Here is a 19,610-nt window from a genome sequence, read left to right on the forward strand (position 1 = left end):
ACGCACTAGTTAGAGACAGTGAAGCACTCAAGGCCTGGATAGACTCCTCCATTGTCTGCACTTGTGTACACATTACCTCTGGCATCTCTGTCAGATGTTGCGGCACCTCTCATCGTGGCTGCAGCATTTCCCATGATGCTGCCAACATCGGAAGCATGTCATGAGCCTGGGGCTCAGCAAGGGCCTGGCCTCCCAGAGACCTGGCCTGTCACAACCTCCGTCAGCTGCTCAGGCTGTCCATGCTATGCGAACCAGGTTGTGTGTCCAAATCTAACCGTGAGGGCCTACCCAATAAAGTGGGCATACCTGTGCTGGTGGAAGCTGCGAGGGTATGAGGTGATGCTGGACATGCTGAGGCTTCTTCCTCCCCCTCAGAGGTGGCAGGCTCTCTCACAGTCTCGGAGGCTCTTCCAGCAGGCGCCACGTGTCCTGCATGAGAGAACAGAGACATTGAAGGGTCTAGGACCTCCCCTCCCATCAAAGCACACACACCCTGAGATCAGAGATCCCTGTAAGCACCAGATACCTGATGAGCAGCATGGCTCCATCAACCTTGTGCCCCATGATGACCTTACTCACTGTCTAGGGAAGATGCCCTTCTTTTGGTCCGTGACTCTCTGTCCATCTGTGGTCCAGCCAGCTCCTTGGCCTCTTCTACCATTGGGGTTAAGACATGGAGAATGACCAGCCCAGCATCGGTCTTGGCCGCTCTCTCCAATTGTGTACTATCTTCTCCTTCAAACAGAGGGATGGAAGCTGTTGGTCCCCCAGTGAGAACAATCTCAATATACAGGCTGGTGGTAGTCCAGCTGCCCCTAATGGTGGCCTCCCCTGCATGTGGCCCCTTTCCAGGGACCTTGTGAGGGTCTGCAATGACAAACGGCCTCCTATCAGATCCATTTCGCCAGGCCTTAGCCAGTTTGTCTGCATCCCCTAACCCTTTGCCCATGTCTGGGGAGGCACCCCCTCTCCACCCACCGCACATTACTGCTTTGCCAGATGCAAAACCCAAGAGATGAAGATATTAAGAGGTACTCACTTTCACTGCCCTGATGAGGTCATTGAGCCACTTGCAACACTGCTTCCAAGTCCTTGGGGTGACCCCATGGCTGCCGACCTCCTCCACAATCTGCAGTCAGGCTTGCTTGTTAATGCTCCAAGGATATAGTACATCCCACCTTTCCCTAGAAGCCTGTAGGAGCACCTGAACAGCAGCATCGCCATCACCGATGGCAGAACCGGCGTCTGCGAAACAAAATCGGGCACATAGAGTCATGAAAGCACAAAAGGTGTCCATTCGACCCATTAAGCCCATACCGGCTCTCTGGAGAGCAATCCAATCAATCCCATTCCCCAGCTCTAAACCCGTAGCCCTGCAAGTTTATTTCCCTCAAGTGCATATCCAATTTTCTTTTGAAATTATTCATCTACGCTTCCACCAGTCTCATGGGCAGCGAGTTCCAACTCATTGCCACTTGCTACGTAAAAATGTTCTTCCTCACAACACCCTGCATCTCTTGCCCAAAACCTTAAATTTGTGTCCCCTAGTCCTTGTACCATCAACTAATGTGAGCAGCTTTTCTTTGTCTACGTTATCTAAACCTGTCATAATCTTGTACACCTCTATAAGATCTCCCCTCATCTCCTTTGCTCCAAGGAGAACAACCCCTGCTTCTCCAACCTAGCCTTGTAGCTAAAATCCCTCATCCCTGGAACCATTCTGGTAAATTCGTCTGCACCTATACCCTCTCAAGGACACTCACATCCTTCCTAAAGTGTGGTGACCAGAACTGGACGCAATTCTCTAGTTGTGGCCTAACCAGAGCTTTATAAAGATTCAGCAAAACTTCCCTGCTTTTGTTCTCATTACTTCTATTTATGAAGTTCAAGATCCCATATGCTTTGCTAACTACCCTCTCAATATGTCCTGTGACCTTCACAGATCTATGCACATGAACCCCAGGTCCCTCTGTTCCTGCACACTCTTTAGAACCTCCAATCTGAAAAACAACCACTTATGATGACTCGCTGTTTTCTGTCCTTAATCCAAATTTTTATCCAAGCAGCCATTGACCCTCTTCTTCCATGTGCCTCAATTTTGTTAACCAGCCTTTTGTTTGGTACTTTATCAAACATTTTTTAAAATCCATATAGACAACATCTCATTCTTGGGATGTGGGCATCGCCGGGAAGGCCAGCATTTATTGTTCATCCCTAATGCCCCTGAGAAGGTGATGGTGAGCTGCCTTTTTGAACCACTGCAATCTTTGTGATGTAGGTACAGCCACAGTGCTGTTAGGAAGGGAGTTCCAGGGAGTTCCAGGATTTATTTACCTAGCGACAGTGAAGGAATGGTGATATTGTTCTAACTCAGGATGGTGTGTGGCTTAGAGGGGAACTTGCAGGTGGTGGTGTTCCCATGCATCTGCTGCCCTGGTCCTTCTAGGTAGTAGAGGTCACGGGTTTGGAAGGGTCTGTTGAAGGACCTCTTGAGTGATGTTGGAGCACCCATCCAGGCAAGTGGATCATATTCCATCACACACCTGACTTATGTCTTGTAGATGGTTGACAGGCTTTGGGAATCCAGAGGTGAGTTACTCACCACAGAGTTCCCAGCCTTTGATCTGCTCTTGTAGCCACAACATTTATATGACTACTCCAGTTAATTTTCTGGTCAATGGTAATCCCCGGGATGTTGATAGTGAGGGATTCAGTAGTTGCAATGTCATTGAATGTCAAGAGGAAATGGCTAGATTCTCTCTTGTTGGAGATGGTCATTGCCTGGCACTTGTGCGGCATGAATGGCACTTGCCACTTATCAGCCTAAGCCTGAATACTGTCCAGGTCTTGTTCCATGCAGGCATGGCCTGCTTCCGTATCTGAGGAGTTGCACATGGAACTGAATACTGTGCAATCATCAACAAACATCCCACTTCTGACCCTTATGATGGAGAGAATGTTGTTACTGAAGCAACTGAAGATTGTTGGACCTTGGACACTGACTTGAGGAACTCCTGTAGTGATGTTCTGGGTCTGAGATGATTGACCTCCAACCACCACAACCATCTTCATTTGTGCTAAGTATGACTCCAACTAGTGGAGAGTTATCTCTGATTCCCATTGACTTCAACTTTGCTCAGGCCCCTTGATGTCACACTCACTCAAATGTTACCTTGATAGCAAGTGCAATCACTCACCCCTCACAATGAGATTCAACTCTTTTGTCCATGTTTGGAGCAAGGCTGTAATGAGGTCTAGAGCTGACTGTCATGAGTTTCTTTGTGTTATCTTAAGCAACACAATGAGGTATGTGGACTCCAGTTCCTTGAAGATCTCTAGAAGGTTTATTAACTGCTAAACTAGCATATACAATACAGAGCAAACTATATGCAGAACCTTTGTCCAGGGTGTTGCTTGTGCAGAGTGACTATGGCTTCTAGTCACATGGTGACATCCTTGCACTTACATCATTCTTAAAGCGATCATACAACACTGAGTGGCCCTGGCGGAACCCAAACTGAGTATCCGTGAGCAGGTTGCTGCTGAGTAAGTGCCGCTTGATAGCACTGTCGACGACAATCATCAGCAAAGTGATGGAATGTGAGAGTAGCATGGTGGGGTGGGAATTGGCTGGGTTGGATTTCTCCTGCTTTTTTTGTGGACAGGACATACGTAAGCAATTTTCCATATTGTCGGGTAGATTCCTGTTTTATAGCTGTACTGGAACAACTTGGCTAAAGGCGTGGTTAGTTCTGTAGCACAAGTCTTCAGTCCAGCTGGGATGTTGTTAGGGCCCATAGCCTTTGCTTTATCCAGTGTTTTTAGCCGTTTCTTGACATCACATAGAGTGAATCAATTTTTCTGAAGACCGGTATCTAAAATGATGGGAACCTCAGGTGGATACCAAGATGGATCATCCACTTGGCACTTCTAGCTGAAGGTTGGCGCAAATGCTTTAGCCAGGTCTTTTGCACTGATGTGCTGAGCTTCCCTATCATTGAGGATGGGGATGTTTTTGGAGCCTTCTCCTTTGGTTAGTTGTTTAGTTGTCCACCACTATTCATAACTGGATGTAGCAGAACTACAGAGCTTTGATCTGATCCGCTGGCTCTGGGATCATTTAGATTGGTTTATAGCATGCTGCTTCCACTGTTTAGCATGCATGTAGGCCTGTGTGGTACCTTCACCAGGCTGGCACCTCATTTTTAGCTATGCTTAGTGCTGCTCCTGACATGCTCTCCAGCACTGAACCAGGGTTGATCCCCTGGCTTGATGGTAATTGTAGATTAAGAAATATACCAGGCTATTCCAACATTACCCCAATTGATATTTGGATAATGAAATTCCCCCAGTATCACCACTTCATAGTTCTGGCACGTCTCTGTGATTTCCCTGCAGATTTGCTCCTCTATCTCTCTCTCACTATTTGGAGGCCTACAGAACACCCCTAGCAGCATGATCACACCTTTTCTGCTTCTCAACTCTAACCAAATGAATTCTGCCTTTGCCCGCTCAAGGACATCCTCCCTTTCCAACACTAGAACATCTTACTTAATCAGTACTGCCACCCCACCTCCCTGTTTTGCTTCCCTATCTTTTCCAAACACTTTGTATCATTGAATATTAAGTGCGCAGTCTTTACCATTTTTAAGCCACGTTGCCATTATTCACACGGCTGTTTGTGCTTGTAGTTCATCAACCTTATTCACCACACTTTGAGCGTTTACATACATGCATTCTAAGCCTGTCTTTGTATTCCTCATAGTCCTTCTTAGTTTGCTCCGATCTAATCTGCTGGAACTTCCTTCTTTAGTACTACCCAACACACTCACTCCTTTATACACCTAATTCCTCTTTTCTACTTCTATATTCTTGTGCCTATTCCCTGCTAATTTAGTTCAAACCCTCCCCAACTACATTAGTGAAACTCCTCATGAGAACATTGGTCCCAGTCCTGTTGAGGTGAAATCTGTCCCTTTTGAACAGGTGCCTCCTGCCTTAGAACTGGTCCCGATGCCCCAAGAATCTAAAGTCCTCACTCCTGCACCGTGCTTCAATCCACACATTGATATTCCCTATCTTCCTATTTCTTCCTATTCCTATGCTCTTGCTAGCACGTGGCACTGGGAGTAATCCAGAAATGACTGCCTTCAAAGTCTTACTTTTTAACTTCCTCCCTAGTTCCTGAAAATCTGGATCTCAATACCAGCCCTCTGAATGTCGTTGGTACCAATGCGTACCACAACTTCTGGCTCACTCCCTTCCCCCTGTAGAACATTATGTACCCTTTCCGTGATGTCCTTTACCCTGGCATTACGGAGGCAACACACCATGCGGGATTCATGATGACAGTTATAGAAATGCTTGTCTGTCCTCCCAACTATGGAATCTCCTATAACAACTGCCTTTCTACTCTTTGATGTTCCGTCCTGTGCAGTCTGTTGCCCATTGGTGCCATAGTCTGGACTGCACTCCTTCAAGGTGTCATCACTCCCAGCAGTCTCCAATGCTGACTAACAATTTGAGTGTGGCACACACCCCGAAGAATCCTGCACCTCCTGCCTCAATGCATGGATGCTCAAGGGGTGGTTATTGGTTGCAGAACTTATTTCTGTCAATGGCACTGGGGATAGTAGGGGGGCAGGAAGAGTATTTGGTGCATTTCCTGGTGACATGGTTCCACTGGTGTAACTTAAGTAAACCTTGTATACATAAGGGCATCCCAGGCAGCCTCACCTTCTTCCTCCTTTTTGTCCTCTTCTTCCTCCTCCCCCTCTGAACCATCCAAGGAGGATCTGAGTTCTTTGTCTTGTTCCTTTCTCAAGTCCAATCTTTGCTATTGTGCAATGTTGTGCAAAGCGCAGAAGACATTGACCATTCTTGAGAGCCTGGTAGCTGCATATTGAAGGGCACCTTCAGATCTATCAAACACCTAAAATACCTCTTCAGAATGCCATTGATGTGCCATTGACCTTCAGTATTCCTGTTTCTGCTGGGTGTCATGAGCCATGTTTGAAGTAGCAATCCCTCATTCCTAGCAACCACCCCTTAAATTCGCTTCCATTTCCAATGACATCAGGGAGCTTGAACTACTACAGGATGAATGCTTCATGAAAGCTGCCTGGGAATCTGGCATACACCTGCAAAAAAATCTTTTTGAGGTTGCACTCTAGCTGCACAATGATGGAGTGGAAGCCCTTGTTCTGGGGGTGCCTGGATTGGCACGTGTGTGCAGTTGAAGATGTTCTGCACCTATGGGAAGCCAGACCGAGCCACAAAGCTGAGTGCCTGCTCATTCTGACTGGTGTCATCGCAGGCAACGCGGCATAATTGCTGGCCCTGACAAACAAGCCATTAATCACCTGTCTTATGCATTGTGGGCCACTGACTAGGTGGTCTTGAATATGTCTGTGGCAGAGACTTGGACGGATCCAGATGCAAAAAAAGTTGAGGGAGCTGGTGACATTGGTAACACATGCCACGAGGTCTAGTAGGGTAGCAGGTCTTCTTCTAGGAGTTTGCAGATATCTGTCACCATCTGACAAAGGCATTCTGAGCCTCCTGACACACTGGTGTTCAGTCATGTCAGGGAAACTCAGCCTCTGCCTGTACACCCTGTTTTGCAGTTGTGCCTTCTGTGAGCTTCCCCTCTCTGCTGATCCCCTCTCTTCTGTGCAGCTACAGGTCTGTAACTAGCAGGCTGCTGTTTCTGGTGCTGGTGCTGCTGGCCATGTGGCTCCCCATCCCAACCTAAGGCAGCATACGCGGCACCTAACCTTATGTGATGCATCAAATTTCCAAAGTGTCGATCAAAACTCTGAAGTATAGAAAGTCAACTTTCGGCAAAAGTACTGTGAACAAACCCTTTCACATAATCAGATATGAAAGCAACTGTGAGTACTGCGTACTTATTGGCATATAGCCCTGTCATTGCTTCGGCCCTTTCAATTGCCACTGTGTGCTTGCCTTACTTTCACTGTCGAGTTTCAGGAAGTCCAGGAAACCTGTAGTTCCAGCATTAGAGTCAAAAATCTGTGTCTGTATCACTGTAATTGAGCAATTAACTGACAATTAACAACCTACTTCTCCGGAGGGGGTTGCCAGCACACAGACCAACACTCTGCAATGAAAACAAGAGGCCAGCTGTTTGGAGTCAGCTTCTCGACGCACAATCAATTTCCTTAGTTTTGATCCTCCCACCAACATCCAAATCCACATGTTCCACCACGTTAAAATGTACCACTTTGACTCACAAGTTAAAATTGAACTTTCCTTTCAACAAAACACAACTGAGATAATTTGTTCACTTTAGAAGTCAACGTTATTTCTAAAAAATTCCGACTGGACCTGAATGCATTACCAGTGACTGTCAAAGCCACCAGTTCCCTTAACTTCCATGAAGGAAGGCACACTGCACCTCTCTCACAGGTGTGAACTATAATTTGCATTAACCTTTTCTAACAGTCAACAAAACATAAATAATTATTTGGCTTCAAATTTCAACTGGTGTTATTTTTGCCAATTGAATTAGCATTAACATGAAAATTCTCTCTTTCTCTATCTTTCTTCCTTTCCACTTAATGTGCTTTCTGACTTTGACAGAAACCAAAGATAGTGTGTATTCAGAACTCTGTTATTTAGTTTTTAGTTTTAGAGATACAGCACTGAAACAGGCCCTTCGGCCCACCGAGTCTGTGCCGACCATCAACCACCCATTTATACTAATCCCATATTCCTACCACATCCCCACCTATATATTTCCCTACCACCTACCAATACTAGGGGCAATTTATAATGGCCAATTAACCTATCAACCTACAAGTCTTCGGCATGTGGGAGGAAACCAGAGCACCCGGAGGAAACCCACGCAGACACAGGGAGAACTTGCAAACTCCGCACAGGCAGTACCCAGAATCGAACCCGGGTCCCTGGAGCTGTGAGGCTGCGGTGCTAACCACTGTGCCACTCTCTCTCCCACTCACATACACAGCTTCTTGTTTAAAACAAATATAAATCTTACCTCAAAGGCTTTTGAAATATTATCAAATATTATCTTATCAAAGTTATCTGAAGGAAAGATGCTGAGTAGGCTGCTTCAGAAGCGAAAGAAAAAATATTCAACAATACAACTGACTGATTGGTACTGATGCATCCCAGCAAAGTAGGCACAATGCACATGCTCAGATTGCACAAGGCAAATATAGCTCACAGTCAGACTCCATTTATTTAGGGCAGAACAGTTGTAAAAATTGCAGTGAATAGAGGCTATTGTGCAGAAATTATTTTCCATTTATACCACGTACCCACCCTATGGTAACTTATGAACAAAGCCTCATCAAATTCAGAATAAAATTCCAAACAGAATTGGAATCACCAGTAACAAACGCATTGGAGTAGAGCTTGACTTTGTATGACAGTGCAAGATAGATGACAGCGAATCAGCAGCCCACCTGACATTCCTCTTGGTTTTTCACCTCTCCCAATTTGAATGAAAAATGGCGAGATGTAAAATGGGCTGCAACTTGGTATCACATATTTTACACATTGCACAAACTACATGGGCTGGGATTTTATCTGGGTGACGAGGGTCTCGAACTCCGGCAAAAGCACCGCCGAGAACCCCGTGTCACCCATTCTGTGGGAACCTGCTGAATCAAATGCCAATTAGGCACTTAAATGGACAGCGGTGGGCCTTCCACAGGATCAAAGGACCCCGGTGATGGAGGACCCGCCCTCTGAGGGCTGCTAGCCAATCAGAGGTTGGCAGCTGCTTAACTGAGCAGCGCCACAGCGGAGGAGCCAGTGGAGCACCTACACAAGGTCTAGGAGTGGCGGTGGACTCAGGTCATAGGTAGGTCAGGGCAGGAGGGGTCTCACGGAGTGGGGATCACGAGGGAGGATTTTGTGGGGGGGTCGACATCAAGGGCAGGGGTATGGCTCGCAGCAGGACCGCCCCCCCTTCCTGATGTCGAGTCTCTCGTTCAGGCACTAAGTACCTTTTAACCATGGACCCCCTCCCAGAGCCGGCAAGCAACCTGCACGGTTTTTCCTGCCATGCTCCCCTTGCGGCAACAGGCCAGCCCGCCACTGGGCTAGTTGTGGTGGTGAGCTCAGGCCCTTAATTGGGAATTAATTGCCTACTTAAGGGCCTTAATTGGCAGCAGGGCGAGAAGGCCATTCACAGTCATTCCCACCCCGGGCTTAATTTTGGTGGAGGTGGGAAGTGGTGGGATTCCCCACCCTCCACCATCCCACCCGATTATATGCTCTCCAAACCCGTTGTGGGGGAGAGCATAAAATTCCCCTCAATGAGTTTATTTATTCACCACCACAAACATAATAAACAGTAGTGCACCATAATCCTGATCAAATGATAACCACTGCAAACATACATACAGTCACATAAGCAAAAATCTTTATGCGGCACAGTGGCGCAGTGGTTAGCACCGCAGCCTCACAGCTCCAGCGACCCGGGTTCAATTCTGGGTACTGCCTGTGTGGAGTTTGCAAGTTCTCTCTGTGTCTGCATGGGTTTCCTCCAGGTGCTCCGGTTTCCTCCCATATGCCAAAGACTTGCTGGTTGATAGGTTAATTGGCCATTATAAATTGACCCTAGTGTAGGTAGGTGGTAGGGACAGGTGGGGATGTGGTATGAATATGGAATTAGTGTAGGATTGGTATAATATGGGTGGTTGATGGTCGGCACAGACTCGGTGGGCCGAAGGGCCTGTTTCAGTGCTGTATCTCTAAAAACAAACTCTGCTATCAGACTCCATCCTTAATAGCTTGTGAAACTCCTTGGTCTTCTTTTATCCTGCATAAGTGGATTGGCACCAGAAAAAGATTCTGAGTTAAGAGTGGTTCCACCTGATTGTTTTCTAGCCTTGGTGATTGTGACAGTTTCTTTCAGCTGTTACTCAGGTGTTTTAACCCATTCAGTCTTTCCATCTTAAAATTGATGCACTGCTTCAATTCAGGTATCTATTGCACCAAGAATTGGGCCAGAAGAAAGAATTTGTGAAGTTTGTTTTCTCCAAGTTAACGTAAGTTACATAGCATAACATTTAGATAACAAAAATCTATCACTCTCTATCTTAAAAATCTCCGTTGACTCAGCTTCCATAGCCTTTTTGGAGAATGAGTTCCAGACTTCCACTACACTTTGTGAGAAAAAGTACTTCCTGATTTCACTGCTAAATGGCTTGGCTCTGATTTTAAGAATATGCCCTCTTGTTCTGGATTCCCTCACCAGGTTAACAAGTTCCTCAGTATCTACCCTATCAAATCAATTTATCATTTTGAAGATGAAAGTTAGATCACCCCTCAACCTTCCAAGGGATACAAACCAAATTTATGCACTCTCACAACTTCATGCTTTAAATTCTGTTGCTCAACCCTCCAATATATCTTTCCTGAGGACTGATGCCCAAAACTGAATGCAGCACTCTAGATGGGATCTGACCATGGCTCTGGAGAACTGACACATCAATTCTTTACTTCTGCATTTCAACCCACTTGAAATAAAACCAGATATTCTGTTTGCCTTTTTTGAGAAGGAAAGAGAAAATAATCACCAAAAACCCAGCAATTGGTGACCATTTCTTGCCCAAATCAAGTCTCCCTTCTTTTCCTGCCTGTGTCACAACTGAAGTAGATTTTGGAACAGTGATTGGCTACCTTATGTAATCATATTAAGTGGCATTATCATGCTTGGAAGGAGCTGTGATGCAATAAACAATGAACTGGAGGAATTATGAAATAAAAAGTCAACTGTTGAACTGAACCACAAGAAAATGGACACACTTGTTCCACAGGCAAAATGGAGTAGCAGTCAGATGACTGCTCCTGTACTGTCGATAAACACATGCATCTGTTGAGGATGAAACTCATTAAGCTTGTCTGAATTAGCTCTGGGAGAACCCACTGAAATTGAAAAGAGTACCATTACGCGTTACTGTCTCCTATCTACAGGAATGAACTAACAAAGGTTTCATAAGACAGATGGCTCCATAGCCCAAACCAAGATGAATAGGTGTGAAGTACGACTATTGCAACAGAATGGTCCACATCCAGATGCAAACAGATAGCAATGGTTTCCATATGCTGGAAGATAGTGTGGTCACAACGGGAGAGATGGCCTGTGTCACCAGTCAGAGACTCAAATGTGATGGATTTTTACCAAAAAAGGTAGTCCTCTGGAGAGAAAGTGGAGATCAAGAAAAGACAGCGGCGACAGGGAGAGCGAGGTGGCAGCTGGGTAAGTGAGTTTACAACTTATATAAACTTACCTTTTTGTTTTGGCGGTTTCTTTTTGCAGCGGCGACAGGGAGAGCGAGGTGGCAGCTGGGTAAGTGAGTTTACAACTTATATAAACTTACCTTTTTGTTTTGGCGGTTTCTTTTTGCAGCGGCGACAGGGAGAGCGAGGTGGCAGCTGGGTAAGTGAGTTTACAACTTATATAAACTTACCTTTTTGTTTCGGCAGTTTCTTTTTGCAGCGGCGACAGGGAGAGCGAGGTGGCAGCTGGGTAAGTGAGTTTACAACTTATATAAACTTACCTTTTTGTTTCGACAGTTTCTTTTTGCAGCGGCGACAGGGAGAGCGAGGTGGCAGCTGGGTAAGTGAGTTTACAACTTATATAAACTTACCTTTTTGTTTTGGCGGTTTCTTTTTGCAGCGGCGACAGGGAGAGCGAGGTGGCAGCTGGGTAAGTAATCCGATATATTTGGGCAGCGGCTGAACCCGAGACACTACACTTGTCGTGTCTCCCACCCGCCCTCCTCCTCTAACCAAAAAAAAGGACTCGGTGGTGTGCAGATAAGGTAAGGCTTTTTCTATTTATTTTTTTTTCGTTTGATTGGTAAAAACTTTTCGTTCCTTTTTCGTTTATCTAAGTTAAGACTAACTTAAGCTTAAGATTGAAAATGGCAGGAGATCTCAGACCCGTGTTATGCTCCTCTTGCTCAATGTGGGAGCTCAGGGACACGGCTGATGTCCCTGACTCCTTCACGTGCTGGAAGTGTGTCCAGCTGCAGCTCTTGTTAGACCGCATGACAGCTCTGGAGCTGCGGATGGACTCACTTTGGAGCATCCGCGATGCTGAGGAGGTCGTGGATGGCACGTTTAGCGAATTGGTCACACCGTAGATTAGGATTGCTGAGGGTGAAAGGGAATGGGTGACCAAAAGACAGAGAAAGAGCAGGAAGGCAGCGCAGGTGTCCCCTGCGGTCATCTCCCTCCAAAACAGGTATACCATTTTGGATACTGTTGAGGGAGATGGCTCACCAGGGGAAGGCAGCAGTAGCCAGGTTCATGGCACCGTGGCTGGCTCTGCTGTTCGGAAGGGCGGGAAAAAGAGTGGAAGGGCTATAGTCATCGGGGATTCGATTGTAAGGGGAGTAGATAGGCGGTTCTGTGGTCGAAAACGAGACTCCCGGATGGTATGTTGCCTCCCAGGTGCACGGGTCAGGGATGTCTCAGATCGGCTGCAGAACATTCTGAAAGGGGAGGGTGAACAGCCAGTTGTCATTGTGCACATAGGCACCAATGATATAGGTAAAAAACGGGATGAGGTCCTACAAGCAGAATTTAGGGAGTTAGGAGCCAAGTTAAAAAGTAGGACCTCAGAGGTAGTAATCTCAGGATTGCTATCAGTGCCACGTGATAGTCAGAGTAGAAATGAAAGGATAGTCAGGATGAATGCGTGGCTTGAGAGATGGTGCAGGAGGGAGGGGTTCAGATTTTTGGGACATTGGGACCGGTTCTGGGGGAGGTGGGACTATTACAAATTGGACGGTCTACACCTGGGCTGGACTGGAACCAATGTCCTTGGGGGTGCTTTTGCTAACGCTGTTGGGGAGGGTTTAAACTAATGTGGCAGGGGGATGGGAACCAAATGAGGTCAGTGGACAGTAAGCAGGTAGTAACTAAAGCCTGTAAGGAACTAGATAATGAAGTCAGCGTGACTAAGGGAAAGAGTAGACAGGGAGCAGATGATGAACGCAAAGGGACTGGTGGTCTGAGGTGCATTTGTTTTAATGCAAGAAGTGTAGTTGGTAAGGCAGATGAATTTAGGGCCTGGATTAGTACCTGGGAGTATGATGTTATTGCTATTACTGAGACTTGGTTGAGGGAAGGGCATGATTGGCAACTAAATATCCCAGGATATCGATGCTTCCGGCGGGATAGAGAGGGAGGTAAAAGGGGTGGAGGAGTTGCAGTACTGGTCAAAGAGGATATCACAGCTGTGCTGAAGGAGGGCACTATGGAGGACTCGAGCAGTGAGGCAATATGGGCAGAACTCAGAAATAGGAAGGGTGCGGTAACAATGTTGGGGCTGTACTACAGACCTCCCAACAGCGAGCGTGAGATAGAGGTACAAATATGTAAACAGATTACGGAAAGATGTAGGAGCAACAGGGTGGTGGTGATAGGAGATTTTAATTTTCCCAACATTGACTGGGATTCACTTAGTGTTAGAGGTCCAGATGGAGCAGAATTTGTAAGGAGCATCCAGGAGGGTTTTCTAGAGCAGTATGTAAATATTCCAACTCGGGAAGGGGCCATACTGGACCTGGTGTTGGGGAATGAGCCCGGCCAGGTGGTTGAAGTTTCAGTAGGGGACTACTTTGGGAATAGTGATCACAATTCCGTAAGTTTTAGAATACTCATGGACAAAGACGAGAGTGGTCCTAAAGGAAGAGTGCTAAATTGGGGGAAGGCCAACTATACCAAAATTCGGCAGGAGCTGGGGAATGTAGTTTGGGAGCAGCTGTTTGAAGTTAAATCCACATTTGATATGTGGGAGGCTTTTAAAGAGAGGTTGATTAGCGTGCAGGAGAGACATGTTCCTGTGAAAATGAGGGATAGAAATGGCAAGATTAGGGAACCATGGATGACAGGTGAAATTGTGAGACTAGCTAAGAGGAAAAAGGAAGCATACATAAGGTCTAGGAGGCTGAAGAAAGACGAAGCTTTGAAAGAATATCGGGAATGTAGGACCAATCTGAAACGAGGAATTAAGAGGGCTAAAAGGGGTCATGAAATTATCTTTAGCAAACAGGGTTAAGGAAAATCCCAAAGCCTTTTATTCATATATAAGGAGCAAGAGGGTAACTAGAGAAAGGATTGGCCCACTCAAGGACAAAGGAGGAAAGTTATGCGTGGAGTCAGAGAAAATGGGTGAGATTCTAAACGAGTACTTTGCATCGGTATTCACCGAGGAGAGGGACATGACGGATGTTGAGGTTAGGGACAGATGTTTGATTACTCTAGGTCAAGTCGGCATAAGGAGGGAGGAAGTGTTGGGTATTCTAAAAGGCATTAAGGTGGACAAGTCCCCAGGTCTGGATGGGATCTATCCCAGGTTACTGAGGGAAGCAAGAGAGGAAATAGCTGGGGCCTTAACAGATATCTTTGCAGCATCCTTAAACACGGGTGAGGTCCCGGAGGACTGGAGAATTGCTAATGTTGTCCCCTTGTTTAAGAACGGTAGCAGGGAAAATCCAAGTAATTATAGACCGGTGAGCCTGACGTCAGTGGTAGGGAAGCTGCTGGGGAAGATACTGAGGGATAGGATCTATTCCCATTTGGAAGAAAATGGGCTTATCAGTGATAGGCAACATGGTTTTGTGCAGGGAAGGTGATGTCTTACCAACTTAATAGAATTCTTTGAGGAAGTGACAAAGTTGATTGATGAGGGAAGGGCTGTAGATGTCATATACATGGACTTCAGTAAGGCGTTTGATCAGGTTCCCCATGGTAGGCTGATGGAGAAAGTGAAGTCGTATGGGGTCCAGGGTGTACTAGCTAGAAGGATAAAGAACTGGCTGGGCAACAGGAGACAGAGAGTAGCAGTGGAAGGGAGTTTCTCAAAATGGAGACGTGTGACCAGTGGTGTTCCACAGGGATCCGTGCTGGGACCACTGTTGTTTGTGATATACATAAATGATTTGGAGGAAAGTATAGGTGGTCTGATTAGCAAGTTTGCAGATGACACTAAGATTGATGGAGTAGCAGATAGTGAAGGGGACTGTCAGAGAATACAGCAGAATATAGATAGACTGGAGAGTTGGGCAGAGAAATGGCAGATGGAGTTCAAACAGGGCAAATGCGAGGTGATGCATTTTGGAAGATCCAGTTCAAGAGTGAATTATACAGTAAATCGAAAAGTCCTGGGGAAAATTGATGTACAGAGAGATTTGGGTGTTCAGGTCCATTGTTCCCTGAAGATGGCAACGCAGGTCAATAGAGTGGTCAAGAAGGCATCCGGCATGCTTTCCTTCATCGGACGGGGTATTGAGTACAAGAGTTGGCAGGTCATGTTACAGTTGTATAAGACTTTGGTTCGGCCACATTTGGAATACTGCGTGCAGTTCTGGTCGCCACATTACCAAAAGGATGTAGATGCTTTGGAGAGGGTGCAGAGGAGGTTCACCAGGATGTTGCCTGGTATGGAGGGTGCTAGCTATGAAGAGAGGTTGAGTAGATTAGGATTATTTTCATTAGAAAGACGAAGGTTGAGGGGGGACCTGATTGAGGTGTACAAAATCATGAGAGGTATAGACAGGGTGGATAGCAAGAAGCTTTTTCCCAGAGTGGGGGATTAAATTACTAGGGGTCACGAGTTCAAAGTGAGAGGGAAAAAGTTTAGGGGGGATATGCGTGGAAAGTTCTTTACGCAGAGGGTGGTGGGTGCCTGGAACGCGTTGCCAGCAGAGATGGTAGACGCGGGCACGATAGCGTCTTTTAAGATGTATCTAGACAGATACATGAATGGGCAGGAAGCAAAGAGATACAGACCCTTAGAAAATAGGCGACATGTTTAGATAGAGGATCTGGATCGGCGCAGGCTTGGAGGGCCGAAGGGCCTGTTCCTGTGCTGTAATTTTCTTTGTTCTTTGTTCTTTGACTACAGAAAACCAGACCAGCCAAATTCTCCGGCTAAAGAAGAAGCCCTGCTACTGATACTATACTTGCAGTGAACTTAAAAAGTCACCACTGCCTCCAGTCTGATGTTTTAAACTCCAGAAATCTACAGCACCTCAGTAAATTATCAGTCCACTCCCAATCATCAGCAAAGTGATGGAAGGTCTCATTGATAGTGCTATTCACTCCCTCCACCACTGACACACAGTGACAGCATTGTGTACTATATATAAGATGCACTGCAGCAACTCACCAAGGCTCCTTCAACAGCACCTTCCAAACTCCCAACCTCTACCATCTAGATGCAAGGAAATGCAACCTGTAAATTCTCCTCCAAGCCACACACCATCCTGACTTGGAACTATATTGCCGTTCCTTCGCTGTCGCTGGGCCAAAATCCTAGAACTCTCTCCCTAACAGCACTGTTGGTGTACCTACACCCCAAGGACTGCAGCTGTTCAAGAAGGTAGCTCACCACCACCTTCTCAAGGTCAATTAGGGATAGGAAATAAATGCTGGCCCAGCCAGCGACACCCACCTCCCCGAATGAATAAAAAAAGCTAATGACTACAAAGATCTAGGCCTGCACTTTTGAAAAGACTTCCCCCCCAAGAAGATACAACAGGTTTCTGTGAACCATGAACTCTTACATCACTTTGGACTTTAATTGCATCCTACCCTTTTTCTCTCTATCTATCTATTCTTGTGTGTGCATGTGTGTGTGAATGTAAGAGTGGGTGAAGATTCCGAACAATTCAGGTTTGTTGTTTAAATAAAAATTTAACCTTTTCTTTTAAACCGACAAGAAAACCTGTTGTTTATCTGTTTACTTGACCCTAAAACCACTCAGGGACTAACACACCATTTTAACAAAACATTATTGCAGTCAGTTGGGAGGTGAAAAGTGGAAGCCACATCACCTACCACCTGACCATTATAGCATGTTTTGATCCAAAAAGCTACTCCAAGAAACAGCTCCCCAAAAAGGAATCAGAAATTGAAAAGAACACTAAAGTTCAAGTAGTAATAAAATAAAAAGTAAGTGTTCCTTTGACAGCTGCCTTCTGCATGCTGCATAACTTTTAACACCTGCTGTGAAAATGTGGAAATATCATCATTTGCAGCCGAAGATCTGTGTAAAAGATTCTCCTGTTTTCGTTGCTAAATCACTTACATTTAGACTTAAATCTATGTCTTCGCAATCTAGATCCGTCAAGCACTGGAAAAAAAAATTCTGGGTACCCCATAATCTCCTTTGATCTGATTGAAGCTGCCCCAGTTTTTCAAATTTCTCTTAGTATTTATATTTACTCATGCCAGACCCTACTCTACCCTTCTCTTCTGTCACGTGCTGTTTTCTCTTGCCAGCAGGAAAATAGAGTGAGATTCTAGAAGTATCAGGAGCACACAAGAGATCACCCAAATGTCCAGCCCAGAACTTTTTATGAACTTGAGAACATGCGCAGGCTTCATACAGATACATTGGGCTGGATTTTACCATAGGCGGATGAGAATTCGCCACCAATGTGAAAGTCGGTGGCGAACCTGCTTCTGCCTAGCCTGGGGATCTGTCCCGCATTTTACGGGTCCCCGGGTTTTAATTGTCCTGAGGCAGGACTTCCACCCGCTTGAGGGAGGAGGTCCCGCCTCAGTGAGCTGCCGGCCAATCAGCAGGCCGGCAGCGCTTAGTCCCAGCAGCGCCACTGGGAGTGGTGGCCACTGCTGGGACTGCAGTCCAACCGACGCCATGGATCGAGGAGGTTAGGTAAGTCGGGGCATGCCTCACCAGGGGGTTCGGTCATCCTTGGTGAGGCTGGAGTGGTCATTTGGGGGGAGGACGGTGCCTTGGATCCCGGGGGTGGGTTGGGAGGCAGGAGCGGCCCTCAATCAGGCACCCTGTGCCCGACTGCCATGCACCCCCCCCACACCCCAGGGCACGGAAAGGCCGCAAGCTATCGCGGGGTGGCCTTTCACATCCCCAGCACGCCTGCTTGCCATGGGTAAAATACCCGTGGAGGTGGGCAAGGGCCTTTAAGTAGCCGTTAAGTGGCCACTTAAGGACCTTGATTGGCCTCGGGCAGGCAAGCCATTTTCCTACCTCCTGCCCAATGCCGTAAACCTGTCCAGAGGCGGAAGTGGGGCGGTTAGGCCTCCTGGAGCCTGCCGCTCAATTTTATGCCATCCCACGCCACGATCTGACCTGCTGGGGTGGCATTAAATTCAGCCCATTGTGTTAAAAAGATTTTTATTGGAGCCCTTTTAAAGATGTCAGTGAGCCAACAATTTCAGGTAAAGCTGCTGCTACAATTTGTGTCCTGTTGAGCAATACGCAACAATGGTACACATTCAAAGGACTCTAAGGTAGTTTAAGTGAAGAAAACTTTTCAGACTTGCATACTTTACCTAAAGAGTAATGATGCTTGGCCTTAGCTTGACTAATCTTGTTAGGTTTTTAAATTTATTTTCTGGCAACAGTTCCCATGGATGTAGGATGCAACTTTGTGGGAATGCCAGTTTCAGCCAGGTATCCTGGACTATCTCTTCTGTATAGGGTCCTGTACCCCACTCCTTTGAGCAACTGTTACAAAAAATGTTAACACCAAAAAGCTCCCCCCACACCGCAACACCCACATTAAATAGTTCGACAGGTCTTTAATGCCTTCAGTAGCACTGGAAATCTTGTCTCTGGAAGTGCAAATGTCCAATCATCGGCAGATTATATGCTGGGAATGTGCAATGTAACCTGACCCAGAGGAATTGTTGTGGTCGATGCTGCACAGCTGAGTCAGGTCCAAATGGAATATTCCTGCTGCTATTCACTCAGCTACATGCTCCCAATTGCGAATCTCCATTATCTTCAGTTACCACCTATCAAAGCCATACAGATCCAGAAAGCCATGGCAAAATGTTGTTTTATTTTTAAAACCTATTGAGTTCCACCTTAAATTTGCAGCAATATTTGTTTCTGCATAGTTTTTTTCCCTTAGCATCACAACATTTAAGTTGCTTTTTGAGCCATTTCTCAAACCTTCATTTCATAGAGTTGAAAGGGGTGTTTGTAAGTGATCATGTTTTCTATAATTCATCAGAAGGCAGATTTGTGTCTGAAAAGAGAAGGGAAAGTACTGGATATTGCTTCTTGGAGATAAAATATTAACGTACAGCAGCAGGCTGGGAGGGTGATTAGATTGTGGAAATTTGTTATGACTTTAATGAAGAACTGGTGTATACCAATTAATTAAGTTAGGTGTATCATGGAGGGATATTTTTAGGTTAATAACTTAGCAGGGTTGATTGGTGAATTTTACTCTGGTACAATAACCAGGGGCCTTCAAAGGAACCATGAAAAGGGAACAAAAATGGATGTTCGGCAGAGAAAATACATGAAGATAAAGTACAAGGCAGTGAGAATAGAAAGGTCTGATGGGAAAACAAGGAAAAACACTTAGGAATGAGGTACTAAAGGAGGACTGATGCAACAGTCACAGCATGAAGAAATTAGTAAAGTGCAGAGAATGGGCTGACAGCAGAAACAAAAGAAAATTGGAAGGATAATAGAGAATGATATCCAAGAGTAAATTAAGTCACTTAAATTTGGTGTAGCATGGTGTCAGCCATGGCTTATGACTGAGTCAGAAGGTCATGGGCTTAACTCCAACTTCAAAGACTTATGTGCAAAATTA

The sequence above is a fragment of the Heterodontus francisci genome, chromosome 4, assembly GCF_036365525.1.
Source record: "Heterodontus francisci isolate sHetFra1 chromosome 4, sHetFra1.hap1, whole genome shotgun sequence".
Taxonomy (NCBI): domain Eukaryota; kingdom Metazoa; phylum Chordata; class Chondrichthyes; order Heterodontiformes; family Heterodontidae; genus Heterodontus; species Heterodontus francisci.